At 49.9% G+C, this 18759-nt stretch overlaps 1 pseudogene; it reads left to right on the top strand.

Moving 5' to 3' along the window:
* Positions 1–17410, top strand: part of LOC131094631 (zinc finger protein 850-like) — a 278757-nt pseudogene extending 261347 nt beyond the window's left edge.
* Positions 17411–18759: the final 1349 nt, after the last annotated feature.

The raw sequence follows: 18759 nt of genomic DNA on the forward strand, positions 1-18759 counted from the left end.
GTTTCTCCTGATGGCAGGATTATGATGCCAAAACCAGTGGCACATTAGATCTTAGATAACTAGCACAGATGGACACACTGGGGAACAAGAGCCTTTTGTGATCACTTTTTAAAATTTTGTGGGTGTATAAGGATATTTGAAATTGAAAGCAAATTACACAGGGGTGTCTTACCTGTCAAAGGGTAAAAAAGAAAGTGTTACAGAGGCCTCCCTCTGGAGGACAAAAAAAAAAAAAAACCAAAAAAATGAAAAACAACCTACAGGCTATTTGAAAAGATCCAGGTTGATTTTGTAGACTTGCTAAAGTGGGTTGGTTAAAATATTTGTTGGTTATAATAGATCAATTAACTCAGTGAGTTGAAGCATTTCTAGCAGCTTGGGCTACAGTTCAAACAGTGGCTAAAATATTGTTGGAACATGAAATTCCAAGAATGTGGTAATATGGTGGGATTTAAGTGGATTTATATTAACCCTGATTTAGAAATAATGAACTAAGCATCCAGGAGTGGCTGCGGATCGCAATTCCCTTGAGCTCGGAGGCAGAAGAACGCCAGTGGAAAAAAAATAAAAAAACTTTCTGAATCGGTGGGAACAGCCGAAAAAGATCGAAGATCTCCTCCAGGATCACCCACCCGCAACATTATTAGAACTGATTACAAAACTGCAATTTTAGAAACTGAGATTGATAACACCTGTTGTTAAAAGAGCTCAGGGACAAGTAAAACATTAGGAGTGCAGTAAACATGGTTTAAGGTGTCATCCATGGATATGTATTGTTTGCACACTTTGCTTTAACTAATGGTGGAGAGTAAAAGAGAAGAGAAGGAGAAACAATTGATTTGCTGGTTTTGCTATGGTTATGTCAGCTAATTATAGAATGCATTGCTAGTGATTTTTTGGATACCTTTCAGATTGGGAGATGGGACCGTTTCAGCAGCAATTGGATTAATAGAGAACTTAGATAAATTGGTTCTTCCAATATGGTCTATACCACAAATAAGAGAACAAGCAGCTGATAATATTAGAGAGCAGTGTCTCTTGCTCCCTTCTCCCTGCGGGCCATGGCAAGAGCCGGCCGGGATAGCGGCGGCAGGGGCTCTCCTCGGCTCCCTGCACATGCGCGATCCGACCTTGCCTCTTTTCCGCTCTCTTGCAGCTCTTGAAGAAATGGCATGTGACAGCAGTCCTGCAATCAGAGACAATGCAGTTGAATTTTGTTTAGTTCTCCGGGCCCTACAGAGAGCTCCCTACTCCCCATGGCGTAAGCTGCGAGATCGATCCCGCAGTGCATGGAGGAAACGGCCTCGTCTGTGCAGCACTGCCGTGCTGTTCTGCTGGAGCTCCGCAGAGAGATGATCTGAAAGACTCTGTCTGCTGGGGCCATTTAAGCCAGCAGGGATTTTCTGTTTCTTCTTCAAGATTTTTCTGTTTGTATTTTCATTTTGGTTGAGGATAGGATATCGTAGAATAGAATAGAATAGAATAGAATAGAATAGAATAGAATAGAATAGAATAGAATAGAATAGAATAGAATAGAATATCTTCCAATATACAGAGTCCCAGGATCTTTCTTTTCCTGCACAGGGTCTGTAGGGCATAGGGGGAGAGGGGGAAATAGGTGCTTGTGCTCAGCCTGCTGTCCAGGCGTGCAGTGTCGCAGGGAAAATGGCCAGCAGCCCCTTGGCCTTTGGTGGTTCTGCTGAAGCCTTTGTGCTGCCGACAGAGCGGCTGGGCAGGGGCTGGAGCTGCGGGGATCCCTGCCAGAGCGGTGCCTGGCAATGGCCACAAGCCCTGTGCCGGGGAGGAAGGGCCATCCGTGTCCTCCTGCCCATGCGCTGCTGGCTGCCTTGCTGAGGGCTCCCAGGTGCCTCTGGATGGGGCTCCTCTGGAGCTGCTGTGGGGCTGCGGCGCTGCTGCCGGCAAGCTTGGCCAGGCTGGGGGAGGCCCTGAGGGGCTGAGGCGCTGCTAAGCCCTGAGCAATTGGCTGGCAGAGGCCACAAGCAGCCCCCTGGCAGCCACCTTGATCCTGACAGCCGGCTGCTCTGGCGCTTCCAGGTTTGTGGCCGGTTGGAGGGACCCCCTGGAATCAGGCCTGGAACCCTGGTCCTGGCCTTTCAGGGCCCCAGCTGTTGTGGGGCTGGGCATGTGCCCTCCCTGGGCTCCAGACTGGAGGCCCCGTGCCCCTCAGCCTTAGGCATTGAGCTCCACTGTCTGATATCCAAGTCTTGTTCCTGTTGCTGCGGGGGAGGCCGAGCTCTGTGGCTTTAGGCCCCATTGAGCCAGAAGAGCAGCAGCTTTGAGCCCACAGGGGCCACAGAAAGGCCCTCTTGGACCACGGGCATTCCTGTCCTTCCCAAGGCAGGGACACATGAGAGTGCAGCGGGCACCTTCAGGGTGCCACGCTGGCTTTGCACTGGGCCACCTCCCTGTGCTGTGCACGGCTGGCTCTTTGCTTTGCTGCTCTCGGCCTTGTGTCGTCGTACTCCTCTGGCTGCCTGCAACCAGTGGCAGCCCTATCAGTAGGGTGAAAGGCCCCGTCTCCAACATCTCAAGGGGGAAACGGAGCTCTCCCAGCTCTCAGCCCACGCTGTAAGCAGAGCAGAGCCTTTTTCAAGCCCCGATGGCTTTCTGCCTGCTTCTGGCCCCTGGCCACCATGGCCCACTGCACCCGCTCTGAGTCACCTCCAGCATGCCTGGTGCCTCTTGATTTGCTGACCCTGGGATGTGAGGCTCACGGAGGGAAAGGTGGCTGTCCCAATGCTGAGGGCACACGTGGCTCACTGAGCAGACTTGAGGCTTCCCCAGCAGCTTGCAGGTGCCTTATGTGTCATCTTACAGTGCTTGTGCTCCTGCCTCTTCCTGTCCCCCTTCTCACCCTCACCCAACCTGCACCCTCTGACCTACCTTCAGTAAACCCTGTTGCATCAGACACGGTGTCAAGAGCCCTCCTTCAGCTGCCAGTCGAGTGCACCTTACACCCTCCGGGCCTGGGAGCAAGGTGGCCTGGGAGAGCTGGTCTCTCAGACCAAGAGGGAACGGCTCTCCACAGCACCTGCCCATGAACCTTCCCCGCAACAAATAAAATCATCTCCAAGCATAGCTAGTAAGCTAGTAAGGTATAAACCATTAATTGCCTGGAAATCTGGCACTAGTCTCTAAGTTCCATTAGGTTTCTTTATTGCTAATCTAGCAGTATTCAATATTGACTTCCATTTTTCCAATAATCCTGATGTCAGGAATTTATTGATTGTTGGTTCTATTTCTTTCCTAGCTTCTAATCTTCAAGGGTATTGCTTTCTGACTACTGGCTCAACTCTTGTGTGTAGCTCAATTTTCACAGGGTCTGCTCGTTTTGATTTTCCTGGGCTATCAGTATCCCATACTCTGGGGTATACCTGATTCAATACTTGCTCTAAATAGCTCTTCTTGTTTGTTGGTCTCGTGTCAATTGTCAGTCCTACTGCTCAAACTGCTCATTTGTCTTCAGGTACCTTCCATGTTAGTTTTCTTTCTCTAAACGGAACTCTTGCTTCTAAATTTTCAAGCAAATCCATGCCTAGGACAGATTGGAGTGAGTTTGGTAAATAAAGAAACTGATGTATTCCCATTTTCTTCTTGATTTTACATTGAAGTGGTTGCAGGAAGAATGCCTTTTCTGGCTCCTATTGCTTGCAGATAGTTTTCACTTTTGGGTATCAGTGCTTGATTCAAGAGTGAAAATGTGTCTCCACGTTTAGTTAAAAATTCAACTTCTTTATTATTCTTTCGCTGTATTTTAACCGGTAACCTGCTAGGGTAAGAACTGCCAGTCTCGGTCGTTCCTGGTATCTGGTGAACATTGCACAGCAGCCGGCATCGTTCGCGTCCCACAAAGGGCTTATGATAGGACACAGCTGGTCCACTCTACCTTGTAAGGCTCCACTAGCAATTTGTCCCTGCACACGTGCTCTGGCTGCCTCGATCGCCAACTCTTTTGCTGCTTTGGTTAGCTCTGTCAACATGGAATCAGTATCACCTCAGCCCGGCTCTTGACTCTTGACTATGAACTCCAATCCTTTTGCTACTTTGCTAGGGTTTTCTCTATCCATTTTAACTTTTTCCCACCAACTGTTCAGGGCACTAGTAGAAAAGCAGATGTTCACCCACATGGCTTCTCCTGGGGGACTCAAGTCTTGCCTTAAGGGGGTGACTAAAGGCAAAGCTTTCTTGGTTTTATTCCGTGTGTTGCTTGTCACTGGGGCTCTCTGAAATTGTCCCCTCACCTGGATCATTCATCTCCTCCTCACTGCCATTTGGCTTTCATTGAGGGGGCAGAGTGGTTGCCTGAGGGGGAGCGTACCCGAGCTGGCCTGGGCTAACTCGGCTGTAAATCTTGGACACCTAGAACACAATCTTCCTGGGGCATTTCAGCCATGTTCAAACATCTCTGCCCTATGCTGAATGCTGAATGACATCTCTTTCTTTTCTGCCTCTTATCTCTTTCCAAAGTTAGGACTACAGGTCCTGTGGGGCCAAATCAAAGCCACAATTTTTTGTGCCACTCGGATTTATTCTTCAGGGTAAAAGCCATGTCTGCATATATCACCGGATCTCATTTTTCTTCTTGTCTTAAAAATAACATCAACTGTAGCAATGGATCATAACGTTCCATTAGGGGGTCACATTTCACCACTTTCTAATTGATACTAAGCCTACCATTGGGTAAGAGTATTTCATCAGGTGACCTTACACGAAAAATTACCCTCTGGGATTCCTCCCAAATCTTTCTCATCTGCTAAATTACATTCTAGTGGACTCTTTTTAATACCATCTTTACTTCTTGTGTTATTCATTCTTCATGCTATCTAAATTTCCAGTCTTAGCAGGATGTATTAGTACTTCTCCTTTCCTTCTCTTTATCCCCTGCATACTACACTTAACATGCATGGGCTGTCTCTGAGTCACCCAGCACCAATATTCTTTTTGATAGTCCTAACAAGCAGTGAAAACAAAAGGATTCCACGTTCCACACAATCTACAAGGAATTGGGGTATGATCGGACATACAACAAGTTTCTGAAAACACTGCCTAAAGTCCTACTCAGGAGTATATACTCATGTAAACCTAGAGGTCAAAACCCTTGACTTTTGATGGAGTGTCTAAAAGCTTGGGTGACTGCTCAATGTTCTTCAAACACTTCTCCAACTCAGACGGGCTTGGTGCTGTGCCCATTTCCCTGGGGTGTTCCGGTTTGTGTTTATTTATCAGCTACGGTAGAATGGTTTGTTTATATGTACCCCGTATTTTCCCCAAGTTGGTTTACCCGCAGGTTTTGCCTTCCCTCAAAGCTGTCCCTCATGCCATTTGCCTTTGTTCCAGCTCCTTCCCTGCCTCTCAAGATAATCCAGCTCTTTATTCCTGAACCTTCCCTGTCACTTTTGCCTTGCACCAACCCCTGACTGCACCACCCCTTTGGAATTCCCCTATTGCTGGAAGCCCCACTGGCCCATGTGACCTACCCTCTCCTCTCATCTGTCCTAATTAGTCCCAAGCAACTGATGGAATGCCCTCACTCCTCCCCTGCAGATTCCTTATTGCTCAGTTGTTTGTATCCACCCCCTGAGTTGTATGTACCCCGATAAAATCCCCTGCACAGAAGTGCTGCCGACTCTTTCAGGCTGAATCCTTCCCTTGGGATAAACATTTGCCTTTGGAACCTAACAATAGAGGAGCCTCCTCCTTCTCTTTGGCCTGCTGCGTGCTGCAGTGAGTAGATCCTGAACCACTGAGCAGCGGCTCACCAGGGTTAGCCGTGGGCAGGACCCACGCCTTGGCCGTTCCCCACTCCCGGCGCAGCCCCGCAGGTTTCCCAAGAGCCAGCCTGGGCTCGCTGGAGGCAGGGCCCCTCTAACCCTGGGTATACATGGTAGAGGTACCTTCCAGGGCATCTGACAGATCATACTCAGCAGCTCGGTCATGGGAAGTTGAGGCTACCTTCACGTTACTGGAGTTCCCTTGATTTGTGTTTCCCTCCTTGAGCTGATGCACCTGTGCTGCCAGGACAGAAGTGGGTGTTCCATCCCACCTTCCCATGTCTTCCCCATGGTCATGCAGAAAAAACCACAGGTCAGCCCATGGGGTGTACCACCCCCCTCTCTAGCTGGGGAACATTGGGCTCTGACTCTGGTGCCTGTGAATTGTACTGGTGCCATGTGGGAACTGGTCCTCCTCACCTCTTCCCTCACCACCTCACTCATCTCTTCTTTGAGGTCCTTAATCACAGCAGAGACATGAGCCTGCATCAGTCCATTGATCATACTTCCATAATTCCTAAGATTGTTGGCCACAGAATCCACTGTGTCTCAGTTGGTGTCGGCATTAATTGTTGCAATAAAGGTGGTGTATTGAGATGGCCCCAGATTTGCCAGGCTCCACAACATTCTCCCTGTGCACCTGGCTTTGTCGGGGTCATTATCAGGCTGTCCATCCCTCCCAAAGAGCACCTCCAATACTGCCACTTCTCTCAGCTGTTGGATCCCTTCCTTTAAGAGTCTTCCAGCGCATTCTATGGTGCTGCTCCTGCATTCTTTCTCTGTGAATAAACCTCTCTCTGACACTTCATAAAAGCCACTCACAGAGGGAAAGGGACCCTGGCTCCCTTACAAAAACCTGATTGATACCTGAGTCCTGGCAAGGGTCCCAAATTCCTTGCCTCACCACTATCCAGCTGCAGGCCTGTACCCATAAGGTTCCAGACCCGAAGTAGCCAGGTTGTATAAGTCTCACGTCTCCGTCGTACAATGTCTTTGTGCAGATTACGGAGACTTTCATACGTCAGGGGCTCGGTGATGATTGCAACCTCTGGCTCCCCTGTGGGTTGTGAGCGCCCTCCCCTATCTGGGTGCTCTGCTTTCATCTTAGATCTCCTTGTTTCTACAGGGGCAACTGCTGCTGGCTGTGTCTGCCTTTGCAATTCAGCTGGAAACCTGGACAGTTGTAACATCTGTGGATTCCACTGCTGCACTATTAGACTTTCCCTCTTCAAGGCAGGGAGAGGTTTCCTCACCAGCTGGGGAAGTGTATTCCTTCAGCATCTGGCCCATCTCATGCATCTCCTTCACCAGACCCCCCACCCAATCTGGGTGGTTTGTATCTGGGGTGGGCTGTGGGGCAGGGTCAGGCTCTGGGGCAGCAGCATCCCTAGACTCTGGTGGCATGTTAGGTTCTGGGGTAGGTGTCAGGGTGGTTATCTAAGTAAGTCACCCCTTCTCTCTAAATGCTAAATAGAGCAGGCTTATCAGCAACACTAGCCACTGTATGATATAATTAATATTCAGAGTGGAACTGAACCCTTCAAAAACTGGTGGGGAGGACCCAAAGAAGTGGCTAAAGGGTTGGGAGAAGATTTCGCCCAGTGTCATTTCCTTACAGCAGGTGCCATTAATAAAGTAACCCAAAAACATAGAGTTAGTGTGTGATAGCTGTGAATCCATGTGCCTGCTTTCCAGAGGAAGTTAAAAATCCATTAATTCCTCACCTTATTCACCCATAAAACAATCCAGATAACAGACACAGAAGCCTTGGTTATAGGACCCATGTTTAGATGAGGGCCTACAAATGGGAGAAATACAGCCATGATCACGTGCCACCCAAACCAGGGCAAGCTGGACCACATGGTCACTTAATGAGGTTTCTATAGCCACACACAAAAATTAGATTACTCAAGAGCTGTTATTCCCTTTTTTGTTTCTGTGCCCTCGAACCTCATGTTGGGCGCCAAAATCTGTCTTGGTTTGGAAAGACAGGCGTCTGCTAAGGAAGGCAGGAACCTCCCCTGAAATGGAGAATGTAAACCCTCCCCACCCCTCTAAATTACTATAAATTTTATATTAAGGGGGCTCTCAGGAAAAAACATGGGAGCAGGCACATGGATTTGCTCACACAAATTAATGCTCACACATCAATTTGCTCACCAAATTGATGATGTGGGGATCTGCTTCCCTTTCCTGTAGGGCATGTAGATAGTGCTGCTGGCTTACGGTGTCAAAAGCCTTGGTGATGTCCACAAATACAACACCCAGGGGTTTGTGTTCTCCTTCTGTCAACCAAATTATGATTTGCAGGAGTTTCAGGTTTTCAGAGCATCCCACTGCTCTTATAAAGCCTCTTGGCCTTGGGTTGAGGGGGCAAGCCTTGGTCAGTGTGGCTGTTAAAATGCTGGAGAACAGTCTTAGCAAGATCAGATCTGCATGGGTCTCCAGTTGTTAATTTCCTTTAGGCACTCCGGTTTGGTTGACTTAGGAAGCAAAACAGTCCTGCAACCCCTCACCATGTCTGGGATTTTTCCTGATGTTAACCATAAGCTGAAGATCTCCGTGGTCCAGGAGTTCTCTGGGTCCATCTTCTTGATGTCTCTTAGAGTTATCCCAAACTGGGAGCTGAGTTTTTGCTCATCTCCTGCCCATTTTTCTCAATTTCTTTTGCTGTAATTAATTCTCTGAAAGCACCATTGTCAGCTTTCCCATTAGTTTGGAAGTTTCCAAGGCTATCAAGTGTTCTCATATGGCTTTTAAAACTGAAAAATGTTCGTTGGGTATGATTTCACAGGACAAACACTGTGTCATTCAGGATAATTTTAGCAAGTTTTCCCCTATCTAGATGGAACAGGTCCTGGACTAAAAGAAAATAACCTTTCTTAACTGCTCTTCTTTTCATCCATTTTTGAAAAGGTCCTGTTGTGCCTTTTTCCTGGGTCCCCATTTTTCCCTTATCTCTGGTTGCTATTCTTATCTGGCTGATTGATTCAAAGCATCAGAAGCACTCCTGTGCTGATTGATTGACTGTTGATTGCATCTCCTGGCCATCTAGGACGTGCTTGAATGCCTGTTAATTGTCCCAGCTGATACCATTCACTGGGGGTTCTGAGATAATGGGTCTGCAGCTGCCTCTCCCTCTGTCACTTGCTGTTTCCCAACTGTTGTTATCCTTATCAGGGTGGTGACTCATCTTGGGATCTGTTTTCCTTCCAGCAGCTGCTCTCCCAAGCATCTGACTGCTCCCAAGATCTTTGTCCAAGTCCATTCTCAGGCCCTCATGTGATCTCCTGGTTTGATGACTCATCCCTGTTTCTTTATCTACATCCTCAGCTGGTTTCTTGGGCAGCAATCTCCTTTTGTCCTTGCTTTGTTTAGCTGTTTTGCTTGTGATGTGTGTCCTGCAATGAGTTTATTGATGTTCTTGTTCCCCTCAAACTGAGCCTCCAATCTTATCAGTAGTTCTTCCTTCTCTTTAGTCAAGCATCTTTTGTGGGCTCCTTGGTTGGAAGTCTCTTTTGGGTGGGAAAGCAACCCTTTCCTGATTTCTAATCAATAAATGTGCCAATCTTTTGTGTTGTCCCAGAACAATTTTCATCTTGAAGTCCATGCTGCATTCCTCACATATCCACTCCCTGCCTGGAGCCATTTCTGCTGTTCCCCTGCATTTAGGAATGTGAGAAACAATACTATGATAATTACTCTTCTCTTTTTCACATTGAGCACACTGAAAGCAAACCCTCATTTTCCCATGGGTTACCCTCAGATGTTCAATCAAGCCCAACACACAGTTCACCTGGTACCCGGGTACCACAGCAAGGACAAGGTGGATTGTTTATCAGGAACAGTCACAGTAAGGATGTCTTCCAGTGTCTGTTCCCTGCAGTTCTCTGTCTGAGCTGGGGATGTCACTGGCTGGGTGTTGTTCTCTTGCTCAGCAGATGATGTTTCTGGTGTGCCCTCCATCTCCCAGTTGCTGTTTCTCTTCCAGTTGTCAAGCACAAACGATTCACAGATCCTCAGAAGGCAGGTCTTCAGTCCCACACTTGGCCGTGGTGCAAGCTGTTCATAGACCTCAGGCAGCCTGCTCAAACCCTCCCAGCTTGTGGGAAAATGAACACATTCAAAGTTATTCACTAAAAACTCTGATCTATAAAACCCCAAGTTCACCAGCGTAGCCAATCCATGGTCTGCCAAAATGGGGGGTTCTGATGGTGAACTTTTCGGCATTAGGTCTACCCAGTTTTTAGACAAGAGATCTACCTGCTTTTTAGAAAATAAAGACATCAAATTTCCCTTACAAAATTGAGACAAATTGTCCACTTTAAAACCCTGGGACACCAAGGCTACCTAGTCACATTTAGAGGTTTGGTTTTAAAGTGGTTCCCCATTTTATGGATCTGGATAGTAAATTTGCCACAATTTTAGGAGAGGTAGAATAAGAATGATAGTGGACCCCCAAGGACGTAGCAATCTTTTGCCCACTTTCAAACTCTGATGTTGCAGTGTGATGTTGGAATTAAATCCTAATACTCTGGAGCCAGGTTTTGGGCAAAAAGCCACACAGCTCTTACTGTAAATTTGTTTCGGGAGGATGAAATTTCAACAGGAGGATGTTGAACTTGCCATCCCCACTGCCTCTGTGCTGGGACAGAGATTGACTGGGTTACATTACACAGGGTATCCAGCAGGACCACGAGGAGGTGCAATCTCTGCAGCAATGCCCGGTTTGTAACTATACTCTCAAAAACTGCCTTAGGAGAGTCATAGTCGCTCCTGCCACTTGCCTGCATTTCATTGAATTTCTTCACTTTGTCATTCAGAGCACTGGGCAGAAATCACATTGCATCAACACCCACCTCAGGCCTTTGTGATGCTTTGTTTAAATTAAACAGTCGGATTCCCCTGGTTTGCACCAGTTCTAAGCTGGCTGCTGGGTGCCGGCCCAGGTGGGGCACCGGCCCAGGGAACCCCCCTGGTGACCTCCCCCGTGTGAACCACTCGGCCGACACCTTTTCACAGCAGTTGACAGCAGGACATGGAGCAACAGATACGGCTTGATGGTAGCCAGGTGTTCCACAGCAACTGGGAGTCTCACAGCCAGGGATAGCTTGGCAACAGGCACGGGCATCTCCATAGCAGCCAGGAATGGCTCCTCAGCCAGGTACCCCCTTACTGTGCCAGGGCGCTCTCCCGCCGGGGCCGGGCACTGTCTCGCCGTGGCTGGGCACAGCTGTAGGGGCACTTTCAGTCCCAGCAAAGCACAGAGAGGTGGTTCCACCGCAGGCAGAGATGGCTACAGGGGCAGCAGCATGGCACAGAGGAGCTGGAATCTCACAGGGGCCGGGCACTGCTTCTGAGATCTCAGCTGGTATGGCAGGCCTGGTGGAGGGGCAGCAAACCCCTCTCCATGGCCAGGCACTGTCCTGCAGGAGCAAGGTGTCTCACAGTGGTGGCAGCTGGGTGCCTTGCAGCGGCTGCAGGGGCAAAGCGCCTCCCTGCTGCTACCAAGTGCTGCTTCTGGGGTTCCAGCTGTGGCAGCAGGGCACAGCAGAGTGGCAGAGTACCTGTTCAATGTGACTCTGCAGCATGACATCTCTCCACCCTCTGGATCAGCAGCACTGCACTCCATTGACAACCCGCGCTGCTCTTGGGCGGTTGCGGCAGTTTCTGCCAGCAGGGCAGAACAAGGGGCAGCAGAGGGCACAGCTGCACAGCAGCCAGTGCTTTCAGGTGCCTTGGCAGCCATGGCAGGGCACAGAGGGGCTGCAGGGTGCTCATTTAACACAGCCAGGCTGCTCGGGGCGCCTCCAGCACTGAGCTCGGGGACAGCACACTCAGCTGACAGCGCCCTCTCACCCGGGGCAGCGGCACGGCCCCGGGTGACCAGGGGACATCCTGATGGGCAAACACCTCGGCCAAGGGTGGCAGCACAGTCCTGGGGGCAGCAGGGCACACCCTGGGCAGGTCACCCTCACCTGGGGAGGCTCCACAGCTCTGCCTGGTGGCCTCCTGGTGGGCTGTGCCTTCTGCACTCATCCTCTTCCCTCGCTCACCCAGCACAGCATCTGCTCTCCCTGCTGCCTGCCCCAGAACCCTGCTTTCACTGTTAGCCTTGGTGGAGACCTAGTGAATGCCCCAACTTTCCCCTCTTTGTGACACTGCAGCTGTGGAAGCCCCAGGTCCCTCTCTCTCTGACACCACACCAATGGCTGCCCCAACCTTCCCCGGTCTGTGATACCACAGTGTTCGCAGCCCCAAAGTTCTCCTCTCTATGACACTGCAGAAGTGGCCAGCCAAAGTTCTGCTCTCTATGGCAGCAACACAGTGGCAGTTCCAACATTCCCCTCTCTGTGACTCCTCAACATTTGCAGCCCCAGTGTTTCCCTGTCAGTGACACCCCAATGGTGGAAACCTCAGTGTTCCCCTCTCGGTGACATGACAGCAGTGGCAATACCAATGTCCCCCCATTAATGACACCAAAGCAATTGCAACCCCAGCATTTTCCTCTCTGTGACACGACAGAGTTGGCAGTGCCAAATACTCGCCTGTCTGTGACACCACAGCAGTGACTCCCCCAACATTCCCCTCTCTGTGATCCCACTGCATTGGCATTCCCAACATTGACTTCTCTGTGGCACCACAGCGGTGGCAGCCCCAAGATTACCCTGTCTTTGAGCCCACAAGGATGGCTGCCCCAACATTCCCCTCTCTGTGACACTACAGCAGTGGAAGCCCCAGTGTTCTCCTCTCTATGACAACACTGCACTGGCAGACCCAGTGTTCCTTTTTACGACACCACAGCAGCAGCTACCCCAACATTACCCTCTCTGTGACACCACAGCTGTGGCAGTCCCGTTGTCCCAGTCTCTGACACCACAGCGGTTGCTGCCCAAACGTTCCCGTCTCTGTGACTCTGCAGCTGTGGCAGCAGCACTAGAACAGAAGCAGCAGCTGTGGAACAGCAGGAGTGCAGGGAAGGAGCAGAGAAGGAGCAGTGGAACAGTGGTAGATGAGCAGTGTTGGAGCAGCAGAGTAGCAGTGGTGCAGGAGCTGAGGAACCGTGCTGAAACAGCACAGCACAGCTTTTGAGCAGCAGTGGAGTGAGCATGGAAAAGGCGGAACAGTGGTGGCACAGGAGCTACAGCCATGGAACAGTGGTGGCACAGGAACTACAGCCATGGAACAGTGGTGGCACTGGTGCTACAGCCATGCAATAGTGGTGGCACAGGAGCTACAGCCATGGAACGGTGGTGGCACAGGAGCTACAGCCATGGAACAGTGGTGGCACATGAACTACAGCCATGGAACAGTGGTGGCACAGGAACTACAGCCATGGAATGGTAGTGGCACAGGAACTACAGCCATGCAATAGTGGTGGCACAGGAGCTACAGCCATGGAACAGTGGTGGCAAAGGAGCTACAGCCATGGAACAGTGGTGGCACGAGAGCTACAGCCATGGAACAGTGGTGGCACAGGAGCTACAGCCATGGAACAGTGGTGGCACAGGAACTACAGCCATGCAATAGTGGTGGCACAGGAGCTACAGCCATGGAACAGTGGTGGCACAGGAGCCACAGCCATGGAACAGTGGTGGCACAGGAGCTACAGCCATGGAACAGTGGTGGCACAGCCCCGCAGCTGTGGAGTGGCGCCTGAGATGCCGAAGCTGTGGGACATAGAGCAGCTCCCAGCGCTGTGTCCTGCAGGAGCCAGCCCTGCACACACCAGAGTGATGCCCCTCAGGCTGAGCCAGAGCTGGGGACAGAGGCAGGAATTGCTGCTGGGCTGTGCAAGGCGTGGATTGAGTGCATTTAATGGTGACCTGGGGATTTGATCCTGCTCATTGTGGCTGCTTTTCTGCTGTTGGAACCATTCCAGTTCATCTCAAGTCGTGAACTCAGCAGAAACTTGGGACAAAAGGAATCAAAGTGCCTTCAGTCCTGCTGTCTTGGTTTGGAAAGACAGGAGTCTACTAAGGAAGGCAGGAGCCTCCCATGAAATGGAGTATGTAAACCTCCCTGCCTCCAGATTGCTATAAATTTTAAACTAAGGGGCTCTCAGGCAAAAAATATGGGAGCAGGAAATAACAGTTATTTCATAGGGAAGAAAATAAAAGGATAAAATAAACAATGCAGTAAACTAAAACAACTACAGCAGAGTCACAACACAACCTGACACTCTGTTTATTACAGCGACCTGATGAGGTCTTCAGGGTGAGAGAAGTGGACGAGAATCTTGGTTCATGACCAGAAGGCTGGATTTATTGATATATGATATATAATACATTATAACTATACGAAAAAGAATAAAGAGAGAAGTTGCAGAGGCTGCTAAGCTAAGAATAGAATAGGAAAGAAGAATAACAAAGTTCTGTGTCCAGCAGAAAGCAAGGACAAACTCTCCTGTGAGTGGTCAGCAAATCCAAACACTCACAGAAGACCAATCACCGCTGCACCTGTTGCATTCCACACCAGCCGATAACAATTGTTTACATTCTTCTTCTGGGGCTTCAGCTTCCCAGAAGATGAACAAATCCCAAAGAAAGGATTTCCATGAAAAAATGTCTGCGACACTGTTGGTCAGGGTGTTGGTAGCAATCCAATTGGAAATGTGGCTGCAGTCCTCCAGGAGGGCAGCTGTGGTTCTATTAGAGCAGGGGCTCCTGTAGAAAAGGGTGTAGTCTTTCTCTGAGGATCCAGTGGAAGAAGAGGCAGCTGCTGTTCCTCTGGGAAATCCAGGGGAGAAGCTGTGCTGCTATTCCAGAATCTCCAGGTTCTATCTGGCTAGAATGCTTGGCTCTTCCCTCTGGGCAGAGCATCTCCCAATGGGATGGTGTAGTTCTTATCAGCCATGCAGTGACATTCAATAGCCTGTTATCAGCAGATGTCCCCCCAGGAGGGAGGAGTGGTTGTGGAAGAGATAAGGAAAACTGCCATACAGATGGCAAATAAAATCCATCTTGCCTTGCAATCTGGGACACCTGCAGAGAAACACATCTTGGTAGAAGTTGAATGATTTCTGATTTGGGAACTGAAGTGGGTCAATTTTTGGCCTGTGGTTTGTTCTCATCCAGAAAGATGTTCCAAAGTACTGCAATTTGGCATTAAAAACCAGGAACGTGCCTCCTCATCTGGATATTGCCCATGGACTACACAGCTATTTGTGGTCAATATGGTAAGAAAACAACTGGAAATCTTTTCCTGATTTCCCTCTCTCTTCCAGTCTCTGGGATTAGGCCTCCAACAGTCCTTGCAGGTCTTCTTTCCATAATCTGCTCCTCTGGAGTTGGGATGGGACAAATCAGCAGTGGGAAGAGGGAGGACAATGGACCATTACAACTGCAAACTCTGGCTTTTATAGTCTCTGGATTTCCAGTGCTTAGAAACTGTCATGTTTTCAACTGTCTGAACAAATCCCACATTTGTCACTTTTTCCCCGGCAGAAAACCTTCCTTTGGCCCTGTTTAGGAACTGACCCTGGGAAACACCTCATTCCAGATGCGTTTTTGTTGGTTTTGCCAAGAGATGACAAGAAAATCAGCACAAGGGGCAGTGATGAGAGAAAGGGAAGAAACAATTCCTGTCTTTTCTCTTCCTTGTGGGAATTCTCCTCTAGAGGTTGTGCTCCAGCCAGAGACTTCCCAGGCCAAGGGCTGAGGGAAGCTATCCAGCTGAGGCAGCTGAGGCATCTCCCCCCTGGTCTGTAGCCCTGGAGCTGGGAGGGGACACGGGTGCCCCCCTTGCACCGCCTGGAATGGGGGATTCCTCCTGCCTCTGCCAGGCACTCCTGATCCTGGCTTTAGCCCTGGCCTGGCTGCTCCTGCTCTGAGCTCCCTGCCATGGGCATTGCTGGTGCTGGAGGGCAGGAGGGAGGGATTCAGTGCAAACCTGGGAGGTGCCAGTGGGCTCAGAGATGTGTGGAGGTGACAGTGACAGAGTGACACAGGGAGGTGCAGAGGGACACAGGGACAAGACAACACCCCAGGGAAAACCTCTTGGAAATTTGGGGGACTTTGAGTGTAAAATACACATGAACACAGACACAAAGACACAGAATACTGCAAAGCATTTCCCAGCTGTCTTAGGTTGGACATGGGGCGTGTATTCTATTCCTATCTGATGGGGCAGTTACCTTCTGTGAATTGGGCAGTTTTCTTTATCTCTTCCACAACCCATCCTCCCTCCCAGGAGATATCTTCTGTTAATGGGCCATTGAGTGCCACTGCATGACTGATAAAATTCCATCATCCCATTGTGAGAAGCTCCGCCCAGAGGGAGGAGCCAAGCATTCCTACCTGGATATAATCAGAGGGCTGGAAGACCAGAGTCAGCCTTTTCCACTGGATTCCCGGAGGAAGACCAGGCCCAACACCACCACCAGTGGATCTTCAGAGGAAAACTCCACCCTCCTACAGGATCCCTGCTTCAACAGAGCCACACCTGTCACTGCAGGAGGAATACAGCCACCGTTTATTGGGACTGCCACCGCCACCGTAACCCATACGGTGTCAGGTCGTATTCTAAATCTGTCAATATTTTTTCTTCGTATTATTGCGTTTATATTATTACTATTGCGTTAATTTTCCTGCTAAATAACTGTTATTCCCATTCCCATATCTGTTGCCTTAGAGCCCCATAATTTCAAAATTATAACAGTTCGGAGGGAGGTTGTTTACATTTTCCACTTCAAGGGAGGCTCCTGCCTTCCTTAGCAGACACCTGCTGAGACAATGCCCCAGGATACCCAGGCGGGTGAGGAGGAAGTCAGTGTCCCTGACCTGTTCCCCCTCTCTCCTGCTCCATCTCTCAGCCTAACAGAGCCCCCGGCTGCAGGACAACCCCACTGCCCATGCCATCCTGCCGGGGAAGCACTGGGGAGATCTCCTTCCCCTTCCCTCTGGTACACAGGCACATCTCATCCTCTCTTTGTCCTTCCTCCCCCAGAGCAGGAGCTGCGGATGGAGACCTGGAAGGAAAAATCCCCACAGCAGAACCTCATGGAAGAGGCTGTTTTGAGCAGCTCCATGGCAGAAGAATCCAACAGAGAGGAAAAGTCACAGAGATCCCTCAGGAGGAGGGGCTCCAAACCCAGCCCAGGGTGCTCTGAGGAGGAAAGACCCACCCTGGGCCAGGAAGGTCGACAGAGCTTCAGCCAGGGCTCGGAGCTGGTGGTGCATGAGCAGCTTCACGATGGGGAGAAGCCCTACAAGTGCTTGGAGTGTGGGAAGAGCTTCAGCAAGAGCAGCACTCTGATGCGCCACCAGATGATCCACAACGGGCAATGGCCCTACGAGTGTGAGGAATGTGGGAAGGGCTTCAGCTGCAGCTCAGAACTCATCAGGCACCAACGCATCCACACTGGGGAGAGGCCCTACAAGTGTCCCCAGTGTGGGAAGAGATTTCGGAGCAGCTCCAATCTCATCCTGCATGAGCGGATTCACACTGAGGAGAGGCCCTTCCGCTGCCCTGACTGTGGGAAGGGATTCCGACGTAACTCCCACCTCATCAACCACCAGCGCATCCACACCGGGGAGAGGCCCTACGAGTGTCCCCAGTGTGGGAAGAGCTTCTCACACAGCTCTACCTTGACCCGACACCAACGCAGGCACCGGTAAGGGAAGCCCTGTGTGTGCTCCAACTGCAGGAGGAGCTTTGTGCACTGGTGCAGCTTCATCCCCATGGGAGGACCCACATTGTTCAGAACACTGGTGACCCACATTCCCAGTGATCCATGTTGGGAGGACACCTGGCTGGTTATCCTTTTGGCCCTAATTTTCTTCTGATTTGTCTTTATCACTTAAAACCACTTAAAATAGGACTAAAATGAAAGTAATTGATCAAGGATGTCTAAAGTCCCAGCATTTAACAGGTATTTGAGGTGGAATTTATGGTTTGTGAACATTTGTTCTGTAGGATTTGTGGGTTCTTGGGGGATTTCAGCAAGTGTTCTCCATATCTTTGCACTCCAGAATTCCAGATAGATTGGTCTGTCACCTCAAAACAATTCAATCCCATTGAAAACACCTCCATTTTACCCCAAAATTGACCAATCCATGTCAAAATGCCTTATTCCCACCTAAGAAAAACTCAGTCCATGACAAATCTACTTGATTCCACAATGTCCAGGGTGAGATGGGGTTGGAAGGAGATTGGGAGAAGTAGCATCCAAATTTGAGGGTGTGGGATTGAGATTGTGTGGGGCTGGATGTGTGGCCTGTATTTTGATAGTAAATAAAACTTTCAGAATTACTGACTTCTGTCCCATTCATTTTTTGTCAGTTCCAGTTTGTTTTTCAGAGTGCCACCTTCGCAGCTGATTGTGTTTGTGCCCTTCTTTCTCTCCTTCCTTTCTTTGCCTGCTCTGTTTCTCTCTCAGTGTCTCTCTTGACCATGGGCAGCTCCCACCAAAGATCCTGCCCTGATTTATTTCCCAATCCAGGAGCTACAACAACCACGGGTGAAGCTATGAAGGCTGGCAGTGAAATGTCACTGTAAGATCTTGCTCCACTTGGCCTTTTTCTCCTTCTTAGGAGCTTGGCCTTCCAGGGCAGGAACATGTTTTCCTGCCTGGGAACTGGAATTCCCGCCCCTGGGAGTGTGTGCCATGGATCCCAGAGGGGCATTCCTGAGGCTCCCAGGGTGCTGCTCCTGCTGTGCCTCCCAAGGAGCTCTGCAGGGCCAGGGGACAAGGTCCAGCAGCTCTGTTGGTTCTGCAGTGCCACAACGGCTCCTGGTTCCATGAGTTTCCATACCGCAAACAGCCGTTCCTTGATTCCCATGATGCCCAGCTGTGTCACCATGGATATTTGGTGTCATGAAGTTCTTCATGGTCACAATGGCCTTCTTGGATGGGCAGTGCCACCATGGACCATTGGCTCCATGCAGCCCTGCTGGGTCACCATGGACTCTTTGGTTCCATCAGGTTCTGGGGGTGTCTCTATTGTCTCCTTGGATCCACAGTGTA

Source organism: Melospiza georgiana, chromosome 30 (genome assembly GCF_028018845.1).
Source record: "Melospiza georgiana isolate bMelGeo1 chromosome 30, bMelGeo1.pri, whole genome shotgun sequence".
NCBI lineage: Eukaryota > Metazoa > Chordata > Aves > Passeriformes > Passerellidae > Melospiza > Melospiza georgiana.